The sequence below is a fragment of the Sciurus vulgaris genome (assembly GCF_902686455.1).
Source record: "Sciurus vulgaris genome assembly, chromosome: 6".
NCBI lineage: Eukaryota > Metazoa > Chordata > Mammalia > Rodentia > Sciuridae > Sciurus > Sciurus vulgaris.
This window is the reverse complement of record NC_136466.1, coordinates 102,206,672-102,231,064: the sequence shown is the minus strand read 5'-3', so window position 1 is coordinate 102,231,064 and position 24,393 is coordinate 102,206,672. Positions and strand designations below refer to the sequence as shown.

Sequence of the window (24,393 nt, the reverse complement as noted above, 5' to 3'; positions counted from 1 at the left end):
ACCCAGAAGTTTTAATTAATTTAGGAAGCAATCTTCCAGTTTACTTACATAGAAAGACTGCATGGAACACACTCCTGGCATCTATACTCTGTCCTATCACTTTGTGCTGGATATAATATAAAGGAAAATCATACAATCTAAAAATACCATTCTCTTTCTGCCCCTTTAACAACCAAAGTGAAAAAAAAGTGAACATCTGATATATATTTCAGATAGATTATTTTTTTAATTGAAGCTTTGGAAACTCCAGAAAAAAAAAATGAACCACCCAAGGAGATCATAAAACCCCAAATTACAGATGTAGAAACAGGTTTTTAGTAGTGTGATGAATTTCTGATCTGGGGAGATGTTATTCAAAGTGGACCATTTAAGTCCTGGAATCCTCATCAGCTGTTGGGTCATGAAAAAATATTTGTAAATGGGGAATGAAATATTTTATGAAAAGAGTTTTGAGGAACACATCAAAATCTAGAGTTAGCAACATTTGAGTTGATGTTTCATTTAGAGCCATGTTAATGATATTTTCATAGGTTATATTGTAACATTTTAGGTTATGTTAATATGGGTTTTATATATTTAAAAAGTCACATTTCCGTCCTTTCAAAAAAGGCCTTTCTGTTTTTATCTCCTAAATTATGACCTTGTATGACTCATTACTTTGCAGATGCACACAGATAGATGTTGATAATAGAGTTGAAAAGTATTTGTATAACTGTGTATTAGATCTTCAGATGTTAATATGATTATCAGCTGATATAATTCCTTAATAATATCTAGCCCATTTTATTAAGATGTCACATAATTTTATTATCACAAGTTTTATATGTATGTGTGTACTACTTTAGAGAAACTAGAAAAATGAAGAAAAGTAAAACTATAGAAGCAAAATCATCCAGGACTTCTGTTTTTGATCAAGATGGAATAAGAGTGGCAGGATTCACTATACTGTCTAAAATAACTAAAAAGAAAAGCCACAAAATAAAGAAAAAAAGCACTGAAGATACTGTACATCAGGCAAAGAAGAACAGAAAATTCTTTTTTAAAAAGTTTTATTTGTTTAAATTAGCTACATATGATAGTAGAATGCACTTTGACACATCATATATAATGGAGTATAATTTCTCATTCTTCTGGTTATACATGGTGTAGAATCGCGCCCGTTGTATGTTATATATGTACACAGGGTAATAATGTCTGATTCATTCTACTGTCCTTCCTCTTCCCATACCCACTGGCTCCCTTCAATCCCCTCTACCTAATCTATAGTAACTTTATTCTTCCCTAGTTCCCTCCCACATTGTGAATTAGCATCCACATATCAGAGAAAACTTTTGGCTTTTGTGTTTTTGGGATTGCTTATTTCGCTCAGCATGATATTCTCCAGCTCCATCCATTTACCGGCTAACATGAAATGAATGAGATAAGCTATAAGATTGTTGCCTAAAGAAAGTTTCCACAAAATGCAAGAAGGTGAATCAACTTTCCTGGCAGACACCCTGAGTTGAGCCCATGGGGACCGGAAGTCTGGAAATCAAAGGCTGCTTGAGATCACAGGGCAGAATAATGGGGATTAAAGGAGAAGAAAATGGCACGATGGGAGAACTTGGGATATATGCAGAGGTTGGTCTGCAATACTCAACTGGAGACTAATATCAGCACATGTGTGAGAAACCTCCCCAAGTCTGGAAAAGAATCATCCTCAAGGATTAACCTTCCCATAAACACTGGCAACAGTACCTGTTTCCATCATGTACCAGGGAAAATTCATAATTCTTGGGGCTTTGGTTTAGTAGTTTTAAGAAGAATCTAAAACCAGTTGCAGCTCTCTTACCACCTCATATAGCTTTAAGAGAATGACCTGAAAGAAGCGAACTTTTTCTAAGTATCTTAACCATACCTTTGACCTATGTACAGTGATATTTGTAGAAATAAAAAGTATCCAACATTAAATATGGTAAAGTTCCAAATTTATAGCAACCAGAAAGCTACTAGGCATGCAAAACATCAAGAAAAAATTTCAAAAAATATGAGAAGAAAAATTAATGAATAAATAGACTAATCCTGAGGTTGTACAGATGATAGAAATAGTAGATAAGAACATTAAAATGCTATTATTTCTATATTACTAATGTTCAAGAACCTAGAAGATTTACTGAATATGTTAAATAGAAGCATGGAGAAGACATTGACAAAAGACCCACATAAAATATTTAGAGATGAAAATTATAATGCATGAGATGAAAAATTTACTGAATGAGATTAATGGCAAGTTCAACAATTCTCTGGAGTCCCTGGGCAAATCCAGAGCTCCGATTGTAAATGATCTAGGTCCAGGATGCCTAGGTTTTACTTCTATCAGAATTTTTGTGGGCTGGGTAGAAGGTTGTTCTGTTTCTGAACAATCTTCTTCAATCAAAGTTTCATAAGCATCACACAGAACATAATGCAAATTATGTCAATATCTAAACTTGACAGTCAACATTCTGTGAGGCTTTTTACATAAACTTAGGCACTTTTCAACTGTATTTTCAACTGTACCAGGGCACAGATGATGAAACATATTTTTACCGTCCATTCAAAATTTCTTATTCTGTTCATTTATACTTTGAAATACAGATTTGTGATTCATGAAAACATTCTGCTACATAACAGAAATGAATAAACAAGGAGAGAATTGATCTCTAATATACTTAATATTAAATCAATCTTACTGAATAGTTTTTAATAACAGGCTTAATTAACAAATTAAAATGTTGATAATTGTAGGAACCTGCCTAAGTTAAATTATGTTTCTACTTTAAGATAATGCCTCATTTTGGTAGATTGAAATGAATTATTTCATTTAAAACTACATCTACATACTAGTATACTACATTGACATGAAGAGTTTTAAAAAGTAAAAGGCATGATATACCAAATATTGTGATGTCTCATCCCTGAAGGATCCTTGTCCCATTCATCACTCTGAGGTGGTAGCTCCTAATATATAGCAGCATTCACTGCTACCCAGAATTCAAATATTATTATGCAAGGGTAACCTACTGTTCACCTCTCATTCTTAGCAAGAATATTGTCATCCTGGTGAAGGCAAGAGAGGATGGAGAGAGAGGAAATGCATATTTGTGAAAATAATGTATAGTAATGTAAATTAAGATTATATTTTGATTTCTACTAATTATAGCAAATTGGTATTTTCCCTTAATGTGTAGATCTGAAATTCTTCAAACCATTTTGATTTACTTTGGAGCAATTAATGCATTACCAAAGTAATAACTATTAGATTAAGCTATGTTTCAATTTTTCCATGACTTATCAGTTTAAGGCTGCAGATATTGAATGATAGTGCAATGTTCTTTGCATTCTGCTCTGAATGACTAATTTGAAATAGTAACATTCTGTAATGAAATAAAGGCACAATAAACAAATGGAGATGATCAATGCCTTCTGTTTTCAAAGTAAAGCTTTTCAACTTATCATTTATATTTATTTTCCATTTCTTTGATACAATAGCTATTTGTTGAATTAAAGGAGACCTTTCCAGTGACAAGGACATCATTTTATTCATTTCTATAATTCTGTTAGCACTATCGGTCAAGAAGTTTGCTTTCAAGTCATGTTAATAAAAATGAGAATTTTCCTTTTAGTTTTACAGTTTCAGTGCTCAAATCCTGCTTATGAATATTAAAATTATAAAATGATCTGTACAGCATGGAACAATGTATCCCAAATAACAAATTTTTACAGCAAAAATGATATTTTGCATTTAGAAAAATAAACTGCTTGATCATGGAGAGTATATTAGACTTATTATATATAGCTTCGCAGGGCAGAACTAAAACACTGGATGAAATTAAGGCAGCCAATTTTGCACAATGTCAGAAAGAACTTCCTGATAAGTCATCCAAAAGTGAAACTAATTGCCTTATGAATCCTTAGTGCTTTCTGCTACCACAGGTGTTGAAGAAGATCAACAAACATCTGTCAATTGCAGGGGATTATTGTAGTGGGTGGAATGTTGGAATGGATTAGGCCCTTTGGACTCTGATTCCAAATCTAACCATTCAGCTTAGAACTTCAAAAGACATAAAGATGGATAAAGCAACTTACTAACAAGGGCACTATAAATTAGTAAAGAAAGGAATTTCAACAATTAATTAAAAAACAACACACAGAAAAGTGTGATAAGCGATTGTAGTACAAAAAAAAATATTGAGAGAACAGAGAAAGACGTGACTAATTCCAGCAAGCAGAAGCAAGGTTGTCTGGGGGAAATGCTATATTCATGATCCTGGCATAGCCCTGTTTCAGGCAGGAGGGACAAACTGGCAAGGGTCTCCTGTTGGAGGGAAGTGAATGAGAACAGAATTAAAGAAGTAGGGCTGCATGAATATTTGGAAGGAGACGATTAGTATTACAAGAAAGTTTAATCTTGGAATCTTTGTGGTTTAAGTCAAGTTTCAGTCACTGAAAGGCAGTGACTTACACAGGCATAACATCATCAAATATCCTGCAGAAATCACCCACTTCTTGATCATTATTTTTTCTTCCTCTTTTGGGATTTAAAATAACAGGTATGGATAAAGAGGGATCTGAACATCCCAAGCTGCTTCAGGAATTTGATCTAGGTAGCCATAGAACTACATGGCCTCTCCAAACAGATGCAAAAACTGAGTCACTGGATCACCACTAAATCTCATCTCAGTCCAACACTCTCAGGGATATGCCTACAGGAACACTGATGTCCCCCTAGGCTTGAAGACTTTTCTGTGAATACTTTGCTTTCTCTACAAAAACAGACCAAGAGGCTAAGAGCTACCTAGAATGTAATCAAGCCAGGGACACTCAACCACTGAGCTACATGCTATATGTCCAGCCTTTCCTTTTTAATTTTTATTTGAGACAGAGTTTAGGTTTCCAATGCTGGCCTCTAATTTGTGTTTCTCCTACCTCAGCCTCCTGACTTGCTGACATTACAGGCATGCACCCACATCCAGTTCCAACCCACAGACTTTTGGCATTTTCTAAAGTGGGAAGTAAAGCAAATTTCCATCTAGTTAATTTTACTACCTGCTGGTTTGTCTAGAGTATTTTGTTTCTGGAGGATTTTCATATTGTCTCTTTGCTGTTGTCAACAGTTTTCCTATGCCATGCCTGGGTGTGAGTTTTTTATTGCTTGTTATTTACCCAGTTTAAGCATTCTAATGTTCTTCAAGCTTTTGGTCCCCCAAAAGCTCACGTGTGAGACAATGCAAGAAAATTCAGAGAAAAACTGATTGTTTGTGAGAGGCTTAACCCAATCAGTGAAATAGTCCCCTAATGGGGATTAACGGAGTGGTAACTGGAGGAGGTGGGGCAACGGGGGTGTGGCTTTGGGGTTTATATTTTGTATTAGGAGAGTGAAGTCTCTCTGTGAGCTGCTTCCCTCTGCCATACTTTTTCTGCCATGATGTTCTGCCTCACCTCAAGCCCCAAGAAGTGGAACTGGCTGTCTGTGGACTGAGACCTCTGAAAATGTGAGCCCTCAAATAAAATTCTCCTCCTCTACACTTATGCTGTTTGGGTCTTTCAGTCACAGCAGGGAAAAAGCTGAATAAAACGCTTAGCATCTAATTAAAAAAAATTTATTTGTTTAAGTTAGTTATACATGACAGTAGAATGCACTTTTATATCCCTTCCCTCCCTTCAATTCCCTCTACCTAATATAAAGTAATTCTATTCTTCCCTAGCTGCCCACCATTGTGAATTAGCATCCACAAAAAACCAAAAGCATCTAATTTTTAGAACACATTAATCATTTAAGGCTTTTTTTTATCCAATAGCAATATGTGGATCTCTTATGAATCTATCTTTTTTGTTGTTATATCATCTTGACTTTTGCGGTCATTTATTCTATTAGCTGGTATGTGATTTTAGACAAGGCTGGAAAGGCAACCTTGAGCCAGGTCACTGAGAACCTTGCAAACTGTATTAAATAATTTGGAATCTAATTTCCACAGCAATGGAAAGGCATCAAGGAGCTTAAAGTGGGGAAATATGTCCATTTTCCCCTTTAGGAGGACTGCTCCAATTTTTTGTATCTTTTAAAAAATTTATCTTTTAATTTTTTACAGACAACATTTTGATTCATTGTACACAAATGGGGTACATCATTTCGTTTCTATGGTTGTACACGATGTAGATTCATACCATTCGTGTAATCATACACGTACATAGGGTAAGGATGTCTGTCTCAGTCCACCATTTTTCATACCCCCCTCCCTCTCATTTCCTTCTGCATAATCTAAAGTTCCCCCATTCTTCTCTCACTCCCCACCCCACACCCCCATTATATACCATTCTCCACTTATCAGGGAAAACATTCAGCCTTTGGTTTTTTTGGGATTGGCTTATTTCATTTAGCATGATATTCTCCAATTCCATCCATTTATTTGCAAATGCCATAATATTATTCTTCTTTATGGCTGAATAATATTCCTTTGTGTATATGTACCACAGTTTCTTTATCCATTCATCTGTTGAAGTTCATCTAGGTTGGTTCCACAATCTAGCTATTGTGAACTGGGACTGTTCCAATTTTGATGTGATAAAATACACTAAAAAAGAACAAGACTGGAGATCACCCAATGGGTAAGGTTTGCAGAATTTCAACTGAAAGAGGATACTGATAAGGAGCAGGATTTATTCTAATGGAGATGAAAATGGATGGTCATATTGAAGAGCTATTTATGAGATAGAACCCACTGGATGACTTTCATGTTTTTGCTTTTGGAAACTGAATGGAGACAAAATGGTGCCATTTACTAAAGAAGATAAAATCAAGAAAGGAGAGAGTTCATGGGCAAATTATGGAGTTGGAGATGTATATGAGATCTAATAGTGGAGGTATTTAGGATGCTCAGGAGATAAGTCTGTATACATACAAAGATCAGGACAGCATTGACACATAAGTGGAATTGGTCTAATGCATGGGGAGAAAGTGTAGAAAGTGAGGCATCTTGGGCAAAAGTCATCAGAAAGAAGACAGCCAAGAAACAGGCAGATCTCTCTTTAGAAGCCAGGAAAGAGTCTGAAATGGAATAACCAAAGAAGCCTGGCTACTCCATGTGATGTCAAAAAGCCAAGGGTAGAGATTACTGTGAAGGGTACACAGTCATCAGTACTAAATGCCACTAAGAAAACATTGAAGACGATCATTGGTGACAGTGGTGAGGAGCATTTCAACAGAGTGTCCAAGGATGAAACTGCATTAAGTGAGTTAAGAAGAGCATGGGAGTAAATGGGTAGGAAGTGAACACAGGTGATTCATGAAGTGTGGTGCTATGGTTTCCGTGTGGCCCCAAGTGTTCATCTGTGGAAGCTTGCTCCATAGTGTGGGCATGTTGAGAAGTGGTAGAACCTTTAAGAGTGGACCTAGTGGGAAATGATTAACTCATGGAGGCATCATCCTTGAAAGAGATTGATGCTGGTCTTACAGATCCGGTTCTCCATGAGACTAAGTTGTTAAAAAGAGCAAGCCTTGACCCTGAATTCCTCTCTGGCTTCCTTTCTCACTATAGGATTTTTCTGTGTGCACTCCCCCACACCATGCCATCCACCATGAGGCCTTCGCCAGAGCTTAGAAGCCAACACCAGAACCTCCAGAACTATGAATCAAATAAACCTCTTTGCTTATAAGGTTCCCAGACTCAGGTATTTTGTTAGAGCATCAGAAAATGTATTAATACCTTTGCCTCTGGTGGGAAGGAGGAAAGATTGGTAGACAGAATGCACACGAAATTAGGGGAAGTTTCATATTTTTAAAACAAAGAAAAGATTTAACCATGATGAAACACCATCACGAAGACATAAACAAAAATAAGAGAAATTGAAGATACCAGTGGACAAAAAATAAATTCATAGAAAATTCTCTGAGAAGAAGACTAGAAGAAATGGCATCCAAAGCTTAGAAATCAACATCTGCCTGAGACTCTGAAGAGATTTTTAAAAATTATTATAATAAAAATAAAAAGAGAATGAATATATGGGAGTACAGTCCAGGAGTCAGTTCTGGTGTCATGGCAGTGAAACAGTTCCTTACAGATGACTTCTGTTTTCAGTATGAATTAGGAAGATTTGGACATTTGCTCCTGGGAGTCTTAAATGCAATGATTTTTTCAGGAGTATGCTAGAACTGCCACACAGCATTAAATATTCAGCTGATGCCAAATTGGGTAGTTACCATCAGATATCATGAAGATGTCCACTCTTCAGGGTGTTGTGAGGTTATCCTAGCAGTTCATGTTAGGCTGAAGGAAGGTGGAGGAAATGGACAGATTCACCATGCAAAAGAATTTTGTCTGGTAGATTCCATTGCAGAAGACAAGAACAAGGACATTGAGAATGTCAGTGACCATGATAAACGACGGAGAAAGAAGTGAAGGTGACAGGGAAGGAATAAGGAGGAAGAACGTAGGAAGTCTGAGTCAGAGGTTTCAAGTCAGTTTGTCCACTTACTAGTTGAGAACTTCAAACTTCCTAGTTTCAGTGATTGAGAATATGATGATTCTTAACATATATATATAAGTGAACAGTTTACTTGGGGCAGTTTTTGCTTATATCTGTTTTGCTGGTATAGTTAATATGGTATCCCTTTTCACCTTCAAAGTTGCCCTTGTCTGGATATAGAGAGAGATGGCACAAACAGGCTTGGTCCACGGAAGAGTTCAATTTCAAAATGTTGTATTCATGAAGCTTATGGCAAATTCAGGTTGAAAGTTCAAGTAGATATGCAGATACAACAAAATTCATCCATTTAAGACAAATGGTAGTGAATAACATATTTTAATGATTATCTGAAAAACTGCTAATAACATATTTTAATGATTATCTGAAAAAACTACTAATTTGTAAACAAATCACTCAAAAATATTTGCATTACATACTTGATGGTGCTTTCTGGGTATTAAAGTAGACAGCATTTGGGAATAAAATTAAAAATATTAATCATATGAAAAATTAAGATATATCAAGTGATAATCTGGATGTTCAAAATGGATTTATTATATTGCGTAATACTTCAAAGTATCACAAGGTGGCAGCAAAGTTACAATATAACATAATTAACAAAAGGGTCCTTTCAGAAGTTCTGCAGTTAGAATATTTGAGAGTTTATACTTCTTGTACTCTATATATTTTTCTGAATTATGATCTTCCAATTAAAAATAATTATTTTGTCCTATAACTAGCATCAACTTAAAAAATGGAAAACACTGTCACTAATCTAAATTTATGGTATTTTCAGAATAGCTATATGTATATAATGCCATAGTTATAAATGTTCTATTAATTTGCATCTTGACTACTATATTTCAGTTATATAATTGTATTAAGATAATTTTAACATATTTATCTTACAAATAAAAATAAATTTAGTAGCCCAGGGGTTGTAGCTCTGTGATGAGCTACCAGCTTAGCATGCACAAGGCCCTACATTTGACCCCCAGCACCATTAAAAAAATGTAAAAATTAATAAATTTAATAACTTCACTCATTGGCCTTTATAAGGAAGGTGTTCTGAAGTCTCATGGAGAAATTCTTAGTCTTCATACTCCAGTTATAATAACTTTAAGAGGAGGTAGTGTGCCAGAGTTAGCCAATAAAAAATACAGAACACCTTGTTAAATATGAACATTAGAAAAACAAGAAATTTTTGTTTAGTAAAAGTATGTCCCTTGCAATATGGAGACACCTTTACATTGAAAATTATTTCATTGCATTTTATCTGATAGTACTATTGGGGTGTAAGAGAAGTAGAAAGAAAAAACGCAAGTTGCTTAGAAGACCAAAGAATCCAAGATTACGGACTCTAAATCTGACCTAAGATTTAGAAGTCTTAAAGATCAAGGAAAGAATTATAAGTGGATTTGAACTAGTATTCATTCTGGGGTCAGCTTCTTTATATGTTAAACGAAACAACATGGGTTATGGTTATTTAAATACTCTGGTGAATTACCATCTGTGCCACACATTGATTATGGATTTTTAAACAACAACATGCTGTAACATATATTTAAAGTTAGCTCGGTATTGGACAAAATTGAATAAATAACTACCCAGGGTCTTACTCTGGGTTATCATTATGAAAATCTGTCATTAGAGTATCAACGCTCAGAAATGCCATTTTAATTTCATTTAATTCAACAAACATGTCTGACATTTTCTATATGTAGAGGACTGACCAGAATTGTGAAACAGAAAGATGTGTACAACATTTCTTTTACCCAACTCAGTGGACATTTGGAATTGACAAAAACAGAGTTAACAAAGATACAAAAATAATGGCAAAACTCAGTCCTACTAATTTTTCCCTGGGTTTCAGGTTTTGGTCAACTGTTTCTACCTTTGTTGTTCTGGTATGATCTATTCCTCTCTTTTAGATGATTTCTAACTACTGTTTTAATATCAGGGATTCCAGATCTCTATTTCTAGCCTTTACTCCTCCCACATATTTAAGACATATACACGGAACTCAAATGGGTTCTTAACTGTCCCAGGGGTACTTCATTAACAAGACTCATCATATCCTCCCTGAAACTTTTGTTCTTCTATTCCCAATATTAGTTAATGCCATCCCTATTCATGTGGCCATCCACCCTTGAAACATTTACATCATCCTAGACTTCTCTTCCACATCTAATTACTGCAACCTTGGTAGATCATACCCACACAGTTGCAAATGCCTCTGAACAGGTTTCTTTCCTCTAGGCTTGCTTTTCTTACATTCAGAAATTTATTGAAATTATCAGTTAATCTTACTTACATTTTTAAGTTAATACTATAATCATTTTTTAAGTCTGAGAACACCTTATGAATAACAGCCTTGATGGGTAGAAAGAAGACCACTAAGGAAACAGAAGAGGAGCAAGGGAATGGCCTGAGGTTAAGAGGTGTTCAGACATTTAAAGTACAGGCCCTGGGGACAGAAGTCCAAGAGCTCCTGAAGTTCCACGTCCTGCATGGTACTGGACACTGACAGAAACAACAGTAAGCATTTATAGAGCGTCTACTGAATATAAGGCATCTAAGTGAATTAGGCAGGCTAATGATCCCTCTCCTCTAGGCTAAAGGAAAGACAGAAGAAAAACATATCTCCAAATCAAGGTCACTAGTCCTAGCAATTTGAGGAGTGGTAAACACATATTTAAAATTATAGGGCTAGAAGAACATCTTATAGGACCACCAAATTAAAGTAGCATAATCCAATGGCATGTAATTTAAAAAAAACTTACGTAGATTAATTAAAAATACCTAATAAAACAAAATGATAATTATGCCACATTAATTAAACAAAAAATGAGAAGGAATGATTATGATTAGTGTTACTGTTATAAAGTCAAAGAGATTTTAGGATTTTTTTCCCCTGAAAATTTAGTTTTCCAAGGTTTATAATCAGTGTCAATGCTGAAAGCTCTCTAAAACCAATTGTACTTAGGTAACCGAGCATGTACATTTTAAAAGATGTTGGCTTGACTCAAATTTTCAACAGGAAAAATCATTCCTGTGCTTCTTCTATGCATATCCATGTATTCTTCCAGCTTCTTGACTTTGAGGAGTTCTTCCACCAAATATGTGCATTCTCCCTGCTCCCTCACACTAGGCCTGGATATTTGGGGTGCATGGGAACCCCAAATAATGGCATACAAGGAGCCATGGATGCTCTACCTGTCCTGGGGCCACAAATGAAGCCCAAAGTGAAAGGCCGAGAAGATCCCTAGCATTGGTTATGGTGAAATAACCAGGAATGTTCAAACAGGAAATGGTTTGAATATCCTGAGGGTGAAAGCAGGGGGATTTGTCTGGTTAAGTCACAGGGGGGAGGTAGAAGGGCAGGTTGATCAGGTTCTGATCAAAGGAGCCAGTGGTTAATAGGACACATGGTCTCTGAGGTCCTGGAAATAAGCCTTGAGGGAATCCTATGTCTTCGCATAAGGAGTGTGGATAACTGAGAGACTGAAGACCATGGAGGACAAAACTAGGCTTAATTATACCTTTCAAAGTAAGAGTGGGAAGGCCCTTAGATGTTTCAAATTCCTTTTACAGAAAACAGAATGTTTACTTCAAGACATAAAAGGCTTGAAATGTAAATGTATGAGTAGAACTCATTCACACTTAAGTGTAATCAAAAAAATCAATAAACAGAGAAGTATCAGATCCTTGGTGTTGTAGGTGTGGAGAGCAGGAGTCTCTCTTGGTTTATGAGGTAGGAAGGGTTGGAAAGTTTGGATAAGTGCTAAGGAAGGAGACCCCGGAGAGTAGAAAGTCAAGTTTCACCTACTTGGCAAATTTTACTAGTAATTCATGATGTGTGCCCATCTGTCTCCTCCACTAGCTTGTGAACTCCTTGAACAAATGACTATGTAATACCTACTATGGTGCCTCCCTGGTACAAATGCTAAGCAGTAAATCATTCTTGATCAGACTCAAATTTAGTTGCAAGTGGGCGAAGAACAATTGTATACAAATGCATTTTTACTTTTCCTGTCTAAGCTGGATCTCTAGACTTCTTGGGGCTCTGGAGCATCAGAGTGACTTCCTAGGCTTACCTGGCCCAACAACCAAGAAACAAAGTAAATAAGTAAAAATACTTATTCTGCTAGGAGATGACAAACAAGGAAAAATGATTCTTAAAGATACAGGCTTGGAATTATCTTAATACTAATGGCCCATCACATATTGCTAGCAAAGTACCTGCAAAGAGCCAGTGATCAATACTATTCTGTTGAATGAAATAAATGAACAAATGAATGATTGACTGAGAAGATCTCCCAAATTTCAGAGTCAAAATGAGAAAAAGTCACATTATATGGATTGAACCAATATGTCCATAGAACTTAGTGAAAATTAAAATATTATTTAATTTCAATTTTATCTTAGAGAAATTAGAATTGATTGGAACCAACCAAGTAAATTGAGTTCTCTATGGATATTTTGGTTTGAGAGAAGGGAAATTTCTGTTATACTAAGTTAGTTTTACTCTGATGGTTTCTGTTTTTGTTTTGTAAATAACTTCCTGGTCTTCTAGCAATACCTTCATCCAAGTACCACCCCTCTTAAGCTATAAAGCAATGACTAGATGCTCAAAATGATCCAGCAACATTTGGTATTTAAAACATATCCTGACTTTCTTTGAGAAACACAGCTAAGAATCTGAATTCCAGCAATCTCCTTCTGTGTCTCCATTAGTGGGTAAAGCCAATCACAGAGAATCACAGCATAACAGACTCTGGTTGCTTCCGACCATTTCAGCAAGTGCGGCTATTCTTTCCTGTAGAGTTCTTCCTTGTCTAGTACCTTAAGATATCTGAAACCATTAAAAGTTCTTGTAATGCAGTTTTCCAATCCATGACTAAACTTCAACTTTCAAGGCCTCTGTCTTTCAGGCAATCTCTCACTAGCTTTCTCCTGGAATGCGTATCTGATTCACTCTAAAAATGATGAATTACTCACAGCAATTTTTTTCTGGTATATAATGACCTGTTGGGTTAAGATGCTGTGCCTTGTTTTACAGGAGGGACACTGTTGATTCCAGTCATCACCTCTGATCAATATGATCATATTTTGTGGCATTAATGAAAGAGGACTTATTGAGCAGCTTTCCTTTGTACACTGTGTAGGTCTCACTGCCTTGCAGAAAACGACAAATGCCCTAAACAGGAATCTTCTATTACACAACAGCTGGCCTAACTCAATTTGTGTATTGCATCTCAAAAGCTTAGCAGGTAGCAAATTCATCTTTTTTTTTTCCCTTCTGAGGCATTTTACCTTCTGATCTGAATTTCACAACTTGTCTCGATTAATGCCGATATGCTGAACACTGTTGCCATTAAGTCATACATCTTGCAAGAACCCAATTGAAGTAATAATTCATATATTTCCTAGACAAAAGTTTTTCAAAACAGTGCAATACTCAGATGAATTAATCTTGTGTGATATCCTAATGTTTCAAACACTGGTTTTCCATATGGTTGTTCTTGTCCAGGATTTTTTATGTTATGTCAACTTAATGAAAACAGGTTTCTTGCTTTAAAAATGTTTAGAAGTAAATACAGATGAAGTTATTCTATGTGCTAATTATTAATGTTCAAGAACAATATTTTATAAAATATCCTTCATTATCTAAAAACAATTTTTACTACTGTACTTTTCCATTTGATGAAAATATAAATAATATGCAACAAAATGCATTAATATCTGTAAGCTAACCTTATGCTAGCAGTTATTTACCCAATTAAATTCAGCAACAATAAATTTTACAGAAAATTATTTCCATTTGAGAAATAGTAATTCAAGATAGTCAAGCTCTCTCCACCTTTCCTTTGACTGCCTCATAACATCTCTGTAAAACACAAATCCTATATTAGAAATGAGTTGTGGTGATTAAACTATATTCCCTAGGAGCCAGAGAGTTGATAGTAAATTATCGAATGAACAGTAAAGTGATTTTGAATGCAGTCACAGGAAATTTAATACACTGCTAAGTGAGGCCTTGATTTTTAAAATTATATAATACTCACTTGCCTTATGTTATACTCTCAGCACGTACCCCAATATCTGGCATTGAGTTAGTGTTCAAAAATGTCAACCAAATGAGTTTCAGAATTTTTGGCTGGTGAGAGAGACTTCTTTGACTCATCCACTAGGTGGCGAACAGGGACTGTGCTTCACATTTAACCACGACAAACCCTCCCATTCACAGTGTAAATAAAGAGCTGCATTATTAATTTATACCTTTCCATCCTCTCTACACCTAATATTTGTTTAACCAGCTGTTTCCTTTAATCCTCCTTAAACACTATTGATTAAAATCCCAAGTATATTCAGGTCTCCACTGCTCCCTACTCGGCCCAACAACATTTTGTTAGCTTTAAATGACAGGCTGAGTACATTTAAATGACATAGACTAGGCACTACGATTACTAATAATTACTGCAGGATGTTGGAAAATTAATTAGAAGCCACAGAAGACTATAGTATGAAAGTTATTTTCAAATTTGCCTTACATTTTTGTTGGAATTTTAATTGGTGGAATACCATTCATCTTAAAAAGGTAGTCTAGAAAATAAAATGTGCATGGGCAAAAGGAAATGAAAACCAGTATTTTCTGAAGAAGGAAGTCACTTTCTGAATATGATTCTTGTTCATCTTTACAAAGATGAAGTGCAGTGCTACCTTGATCTGCTCAAAAATGGTCACTATTCCACACTTCAGATGTTGAAAGGCAAGATTGTTTAGTAGACCGCCTACTCATAAAGTATCTTTCTACTTACTCTAAATGTATTTATCCTGGATGTGTTACTTGCTCCCACAGGAAGGAAAATGAAGTGAAACCACTAGGGATATAACAAATTGATTCTTCTCTGTGAAAGTTACTTCAGTACTTCTAAATTATAGTGTCAGTCATTCCTCTGAGAGACCAGCCTTGTTGAAAATAAATGGCTCACTTTATAAGAACATGATGTTTCCCCCTGTCTTGTTACTCTTTGAAAGCCAGAGCCTACTGGGCACTCCTGTTTTTAATACTGGTCTCTTGGGTACATTCCTTCTGTGGACCAGTGGTCTCCAGTGTTGGTTTTCTGCTGATCATTTAACTGGCTCTAAGTGAAATGACTTCTTATCTAGTTTTTCTATTTGTAAGCTAGTTCCAATTTAATGGAGAGGTCACCACAAAGAAAAAACATATATATAACTCATTCACCCAGCTGAAACACAATTTTAATACTAGATATCAAACTGTGACTAAACAATAAAGCTTAAATGTCAAGTATACCTTTGGCATATATTCTATTTCATTGAATGGAAGGGAAAATTTCTTTCATTCATACATATAAATGAAACTGAAGTAAAGAACTGATGTAAGGATTAAGAAATACCTCCTTAGAACTTATCCAGAGAAAACTGCAATGATATATTTTTGGTAGACAATATTCCCATTTTATGATTCCATTAAAATATCGAAGTCACTGTAATGTGTGTAAAATTACTGCAAATTTAGGACACTGAAATAATCAAATTGAAATGCTTACCAGAAACTACATTCACAATGAATAGCTATTACATTCACTTAGAAATTAACGCACATACTTTATTTCTTAAGAACCTCTAGCGTCCAAGAAGCCAGCCAGTATGTTTGATTTTATGACATCACACTGGAACATGTACAGGAACACTTTCCACCCTAAAAATTCCCAAATGTACTGGCCACTTTGTGTATTTTTCCAGTGATAAATGAAAATAAAACAACTTATTTTCAAAATAATAAATGATCTTATTTTTAACACAAGTCACAGTCAGTGGAAGAAAACAACTTCGGTTAATCCCCAAACGTTCAGGTTTGCTTTCAATGGTGAATAGTCTCAACATAAATAACTTCTGTAAGTAAATTTAAAAGTAATCTTAAATATAATTTTAAAATGTTTGGCATGGCAAAATTATCTATCAACATCATTCTATGTATAAAATGCATCATGACTCTCTGGTCTTCATTTTATAATTAGCTGGAGAAGACTAGACCAAAGACTATAAAATTTTAAAGATTATTAATCTAACAGGTATTACCTAACACTAAAATAGCTTTCCTTTTCTCATAAATCTACATATTCTCTAAGACAAAACTCTTAATCTGGAATGGGCATTCCTATGCCTCAGCTCTTCCTTCAGCCTATGTTATCCTTTTCTCATCTCAGGTGCTATGAAAATGCTTGCTGAAATACAGATGGAAAAGCCACCACTTGGATACCATGAGCCTACCAGATTTATAGTAGCACTATCAAAAACTAGAAAAAGTAGAGTTAATTTTCCCCACTTCCAGACTGATCCTACTTGTTGCAACAGGATCTTATCTGATACTATGAACCTTAAAAAAGTTGGGGTGTCATTAAATTAAAATGAAAACTGAAGAAAAGAATAAAATTCGTTGGATATATGTATATATTATATATGCATTTGTCTCTGAAATCTTAAAGGCACCAAAGTATGTCTGAAAAAGGAAAAAAAAAATATATATATATATATATATATTATGGAAGTTTTACCTTGTCCTGAAATCCAGAGGTTCAGATGCCCTCAAGTCCCACTTAAGTTGGAAGCTGGAGATCAAGTGAGGCTAGTGCTCTTTCTCCTCACCTTAAGTTTGTCTCTGGGCGAGTATGTGTGGGTGGGTATGCGCGCGCGCCCGCGTGTGTGTGCAGAATGTCTCTTTGTGGCGCTGGATGGCAGAGGTCCTGATCCTGGGAAGAAGGAGGCACTTTTTCTCACCAAGAGCAGAAGAAAAGCAAAGCGTCACCAGGAAAGTTCTCCTCCCAGATCCCCTAATTACAGCCTAACGTGCACTTCATGCAAACTTCAGGGAGGAAGGGAGGGGCATTTCTGTGCCCAGACCTTGTAAAACAGCAGCCTCTTAGATGACTTTCCCCTCTGCTCAGATCCCGGACCATCCCTCTCTGGGGTTAAGGCAAAGCGGCAATCTCAACCACAAGCCCCCACCCACACCACACTTCTTTCCTTGATCTGTCCAGAGGGGATGGGGCAAGGGTCTGTGGAATGACCTGTGAGGCAGCTGGGTGAGACTTTCGCCTTGTTTTTAATAGTCCCTGTTTAAAAAGAAGATCCAATGGTAGATGTCCTTCCTTAACAAATAGACAACTACGATAAAGGCACATATAAAACTTCCTTAACTTTCTAAACTTTTGCCCAAATCGCCTGTAGCATAAGGACTCAGTATCAGTATTGGTTTTAAATTTCCTTTAACAAACAACTGCTATTGTATCCCTGGATGACAGTGCCCAAAGAACCTGGATTTATTTATAGAGTGAGGAATGCAAGGGGAGACGAGATGGGTGGGGTTGGGTTATGGATCCATACTCAGGATTAGAACCAGATGGAGACAGGGCGCGCAAGCGCACGCTTAAACACACACACACACACACACACGCACGCACGCACCTAAAATAAACTGAGGAAGATGCGGGGACACGAGAGAAACGCCTTCTGGACAAATAGACATTTATTTATAACTTGAGAGAGAGAATATAGGTCCATTGATTCCCGCCTTGAGTAACCAAGGGTTTGGGAGAGGAAATGGCTTCATATTTCAATAACAGAGCAACCTTTGATGGAGCCTAGGAAAGGGAAAAAAAGAAACACCGCAGGAAGCAAACGGCTGTTGAAGCAGCCGGGAGGAGGGAGCGGGTCTGGCCGGGGGATTGAGGACAAGCAAACAAGCCCGAGGGGCCCGAGCCAGGGAGGAGGCGAGACGCTAGCGGCCCGCCTGAGAGTCTGGGGTGCAGCGCGCCACGGGCGCGGGGCGCTGGGAGGCGTCCAGGGGTGCTCCGCCTCGTCCGCGGATCTGCCCCGCTGGCTAAGGGAGGCGCGGGTGGGACTGCGGGCTCCTCTGAACCACGGCGACTCAGGCGGAGGCCACAGTGGGGTGGGGGACCCAAGGGACAAAGGGTCTTAAGGGGCAGGGGACTAGTGGGCAGACGAGCTAGGAAGGCGGGGTTGGAGCGACCGCGGTCAGGGACACCGGTGGGGCAGGTGACTCGTGGGTAGATGAGCTTGTGGTGGGCATGGGCTCTCCATCTGAGCCGTCCCGGTGGCGGAGAGCGGCGCTATTGTCTTAGAGATAAAGCCTAAGCTGCTGCCACCGCCGCTTCCTCCTGGTCTCTGGGGAGAGGCGGGAAAAGAAAAGATACAGTAAATGGCTTCTTCCCGCCTTTCTCTGAAGCATCCGCGCGGTTCTTGGCTCCAGGTCATTGGATCGTTGATAAATTAACACGTGCTTCTTGCTGTTTCTCTTTTTCTTTCTCTTTCTCTTTCTTTTCTTTTCTTTTTTTTTAACAACCCCCGTTAAATGAAGATAGTTACACTCTAAATAAAATAATTAAAAATGAGTCCTCCAACAGGAGATTCAACACCTTTCTGGAAATTCCAAAACCGGTCATGGTTCCTTTCATTTTTCACCCTTCCTGTTTCATCACAGAGGAAACAGGCTAACGGTTTTGCAATTTTGTTAACTTGGTGACTCTTGAGGTCTCCACAGTAACTGACAATAAAAATCAGATACATCTCTACTTTTCGACTGTGAAGTGTTTTTATATTATTTCTTGAAAATGTCCAGGATGGTAAATATTTTAAAGAACATAGAGGAATTAGATTTAAATATACTGCAATTTTTATATTAAAGCACCATAAAGGTGGTGAGACTGCTAGTGCATGACTCTGAAATGACATAAAGGTAGTTTAAATACTGATCTTCTTTCCTTAGTTTAAAAACCTAATTTCTGGCAGTTGCCTGGGAGGTAAATGAGATCAGCTCTTTCATGGAGGGCATACATTCCTTTATCTTGTGCTTTGCTCTATTCCCTTATTCCAGTACAGCATTAAGAGAATTCAGTGCATTCTCCTCAGAAATTATTAGCCACACAAGACAATGTTTTGCAAATTAGTCACACCATAGTGAATTTCGCTAGAATATTTTTTTTCCACTTTCAGGTGTAACCCCAACAATTGAGTTAGGCTTCCAGAAATAATGACAGCTTCTTACCTCTCCTACTCCTGACAAGTCATGCTGTCAATTCTTTCCCACCTCTACTTCCAACTTCCTATTTCCAGTTGCCTAGTTACTAGTCTCTGCTAACAGATCTCCAGTGTTTTAATCACAAATATTTTTCTTGCCTATAGTGAGTCCTTTAAGTGTTATTGAAGCTTAGTTTAATTGCCATTATGTACATTTCCATTCACTTTTGGGTTCAGAGGAATTGCTAATTATTTAAAATTTACCTTGAAATTAGCCTTAAGTATCTTTTAAAAAGATTTTTTGTGTTCAGTTAATGTTTAGTCATATAACTTCTTAGAAGTGTACTCTACTTTGATTAGCCATTAGAATTTTGCATCAGGCCACAAGTACTATAAGAAGCTATAGTAAAACAATTAAAAACAAGTAAGCAAATAAATGCATATCTATTTTCATGACTTTTAATATTTTAGAAAGGTGTAAATTATTTTTAAAAAACTCCAAATATCTTTTCCAGGAAAAGCATATTGAAAAAAATATTTTGTGTTTACAGATTCACCCTAATTATGAACATTAGTAATTTGTGTGAAAACTCATATGTTTCATTGTACATTAAATTTTGTTTTGTTTTCAATTTAGTGAAGGTGAGGAGGCCACCTTTTTACATTTTGAGATAAAATAAAAATTGCTACATTAATTTTTACAATGATTTATATAGTGCTTAGAATTTTTGTCAAATTCTACTTTGATTACCTGGCTAGTGGACTAGTGCTAGAAATACAAAATCTTAAAAATCAAAGTTGAAAACCAAAGCCAGTTCTATAAAAGTTAACATAAATTTAGGGCTAAAGGTTTATGTGCGTGTGAGCGCGCGCACACACACACACACACACACACACACACACACACACATGCATTTCCCCCCCCCCCCCCCATTTATAAAGAGAGCAATAAACACTTAGGGAAGATCTTCATTTAGCATAATAGGAAAGTATTTTTAATAATAAGAAAAGTCAAATGGGCATTATAAAATGTAACTTCTTAGTCTTTTGCTATAATTAAGATAATTTGTACAATTAGACTTATTCATAAAAAAGAAATACTAAACCTTTTCAAGTGTCAAAAAGGCAATTTCAGTTATTTTTCACCTTATATAAATTTGAATATGTGCACAGTATGAGCATAACAAGAACATTTTCAACATTTAAAAAATATCAATCAACAGTATCATGAATCTTTCCTATGTAATAAATTCCCAATCAAAATGGTATATTCCTCTTGGCATGTTACATTCCTAGTGAAATATACATTTGTATTCAAGTGGAAATTATCTAAATTTATCCCCTCTTCAATCTCTGAAACAGGCTGCTCTATTATCCACTGAATTCCAGAGAATTGCTTCCCTGTGAACCCTTGTTTCCTGGAATTTTTGCCTCAGGCTAATATTATACCTGGTTGACCATCTGTTAAGATAAAGGTGCAGCTATGTGCACTTTGAGGTACCAGGGGAAAGAAAGCCATTTGACCTTTCCTGTCTGAGGGCTCAGAACTTCATTAAAGCACCTCTTGGGATGGGGGACATAACCATGAGAAAGACATCCTTTGTAATTAAGTCCTTCCCACTGGCTATATCCCTGTTGAACTCAATGATTAAAATACAAATCCAATATTCTAAATGGTTACAAAGCATTTGATAAAAGGTTATTTTGCTTTTAATGCAATGGGGGAGATAATTTTCCAAGGGCCCACTTTTTGTGCTCACTCTCAGAAAGTCCTGCAGACAGACTCTTCAAAGGGCAAACTAAATAATTAGGCAATAAATTGTTCAAATGTTAAAAGCAGAGCTGTTCCAGAAGCTGGTGAGGCCAAAAGAATATCATACACAGTGATGAATATCCTTGACTCCTAAGAAGGAAGTGCCTGTATGTTCTCATGTTTGTTAGATTGGTTTTGGTTTCACAGAGCTATCCATTACCCTTTCCTTAATTTATTATTTTCTCAATACATTTATTCTGCCCATAATGCCCAAACTCTTCCTTTATTACTTTTCAACAAATTGTTGATTTCACAGTTAATTGAATTCTCTTCATTTTGTAATAAGGCCCAGATTCAATGCTATTTCCTTTGATTGTCTTAATAGTCTATATTATGATTGAAAGCACCGATTTGCTGCTTTTACACTGTTTTGGACTTACATTTATGTTTTCATGTGGTTAGTTTTTTCAGCAGGTGCACCATAAGCTCTCTGAGGGCAGATATTATATTTTTGCACCTTCAATGTGTAGCACACAGCTTTGATGTTAGAAGCTGATCAAAAAATGTTCATTACTATTGTTGAAATGATGAAATTCTTTGTAGTTGAAAAAAAACAAAAATAAATGAGAAAATGTAGTCATTGAATAGCTACTTCAGAGAGAGGTTTGCATCTAATAGCCAATGGCATAAATAATAGATCATCAAAGTTTGATTAATCATTTTATCATTGTTATTGATCTCATATAATTAAAAGAAACATAATACATATTTTTCTTCTAAGCTTGCCTGATGAGTGATTACATAAATCAAATCAGCTAAGATAAAATATTTGGCTCTCATAAGAAACTAGATTGTGGTTTGTGATAAAATAGTGTTATTATCTTAGAATTACAATATCAGCCACTTGAATATTGATTTTTTTCACTTACATTTATATAGTTCTTTTAAATTCAAACCAGTTATTCCTATAAGTAAATGTACTCCTCATTATATTTTCTTCCTGCTCTTTTTTTCTTATAACCTTCAGAGAAAAGGTTGTTAAGTCTAATTGGGCCGGAGTGATTTATATCTAGTCTTTCTTAGGGTGAAATGGGTGAATTAGCTAATGCATCAAGGTTGGCACAGGGCAACCCTACTCAGGAAAGCCTGAAGTATATGGCTTTGATTATTTGTAAGTGAAGGAAAATAGTCTAGAATTGTCATGGAGATAGAGTGAAAGACTGGAATATATTGTATCAGAAGTTCGAGAAGACACATTTCAAAAGGAAGAGATTAGTAAAGTAACAAGTTTAGGGATAGTCTACCAAAACAGAATTTTAATATACATACTTAGACAACATGCCTCTTGCAAAAATTTCATTTAAGTATTTTATAAACATCTGAATGTTTTTGGAATGTTATATATGTGTATGCTCAACTTGGTAGTTACAATCTAATTTTTCCTAATATTTCCACAAATACACAATTAATCTTCTTACATCTAAATTTTAGGCAGGGACTTGTTGGTTTTTAAAGAAAAGTTAAGGTCCTCTATATTTATATATAATTGTAGCTGTAGATATAGGTATCTGCATATAAGAATAAATATGTAGATATCTCTCTATATAAAATTTATATATAAATATAGATATGGATGTATATAAAATCTATATATAGAAATATAGATATGGATATATAGTTTATGTACCCTTTCTTTCCATTTTAATTTAGGTCATCAAAAAGCTCACTTATTTTAAGCACTGATGAAGTCAAAGGATTTTGGAAAGAGCCTTTGAACAGTTCATGTGGAAATAGTCTTACATGCATTTATCTTTAATACTTGCTTCACAGACTAGCCCAACCAATTGATTATACTGGAAACAGGAAATCCCTAACCACAATCTAGTCATTTTAATATATGGTTAAATTAAGGCACTAAAGCATAAACTGGAATAAAGACTATCTACCAAAGAAGAAAAGAAAAAGAAGAAATGTTTTTCCATTTGTCCCTAATTACTGTTAGCCCCACTGTGGAAGACACAATAATTCTTCAGTAATACTGACTTAAGTGAGCTAGATAGAGCTTGCTAGTGCAAATGAATACTGTTGTATCTTTTTAAAGCCGCAATGCAAGTAATTTAAGAACATGAAAATACTGAAATTATGCAAATTTGGAGTGACTTGACTACCTCAGCTCATGCGTTGAAACAATCCTTAGTAACTTCAGAGTCTGAGAATCTCCCAGAAGTTTTTCCCTCTTAAGGACCTCTAGTCTAAGTTCTCCTCATCTCCCTTCTAACAACACTAAATACATGTCTAAAATTTTTAGAATTAAAAATAAGCTAAAATGATCTAACTAAATGCTTTATATTACAAATATAAAGCATTGCTAATGCTAAAATATTGCTAATTGCTAAAATATAAATATTGCTAATTCATTCTTACAACTTTCGGTGCTGCCTCCCACCCCACCTAAAGCACAGTGTTTTATACATGTAGGAGCAAAGTTGATTGAGTTGAATCATGTGAAATCCAGAGTGAATATGTTAGCAGAAAAAAAAAAAAAAAAAAAAAAAAAACTGGAAAGTGATTTTGAGTTAGACTCTTGGGCTTATGTTCAATTAAAAAATAGTAATATACTTTGACCTGGACTCAATTTGATTCATTTATTGTTTCTCATACATGTCTCCTTTTAAATTAGGAATATTTTTATTCTTATTTGAATCCTTCTCTTTTGAAATAGCTTCCTGGTTGCCTTCCAGACCTTTCTTCCTCTTGTCAGGGGTGTGCTTCCACACACCAGTAATGTTATATTCCATTCTACCATAGCTCCAGATATAACAATTTCTTCATCAAAACTTTTTTTTTTAACAAGGCTTCCTAGAGAGTTGAGCCCAAAAAATCTGAACTGTGTATTTGATTTTGTGACCTATATGTCAAAATCTACACGGCTTTACTATACTTGGTCACAGAGTAACATTCTTCACTCTTTGAATTAATAAAATTGTCTGGAAAGAGTAGACACTATTTTAAGATGAAGTTGATTGAATATGGTTGTTCACTAGACTCTTAAGACATATTTTTTGACTACATCAATTACTATGCATGAA

The 24,393-nt window shown here is 35.8% G+C and overlaps 1 protein-coding gene across 2 annotated transcripts in view; it reads right to left on the bottom strand.

Annotated features, from left to right (window-relative positions):
* The window catches only part of HAPLN1 (hyaluronan and proteoglycan link protein 1), an 81,286-nt gene extending 63,954 nt beyond the window's left edge, over positions 1-17,332 (bottom strand). For both annotated transcript variants that reach the window (XM_079145641.1, XM_079145644.1), the window contains exon 1: positions 17,070-17,332. The gene's annotated coding sequence lies outside the window, so the exon portion shown is untranslated. The remainder of the gene's footprint in view (positions 1-17,069) is intronic.
* Positions 17,333-24,393: the final 7,061 nt, after the last annotated feature.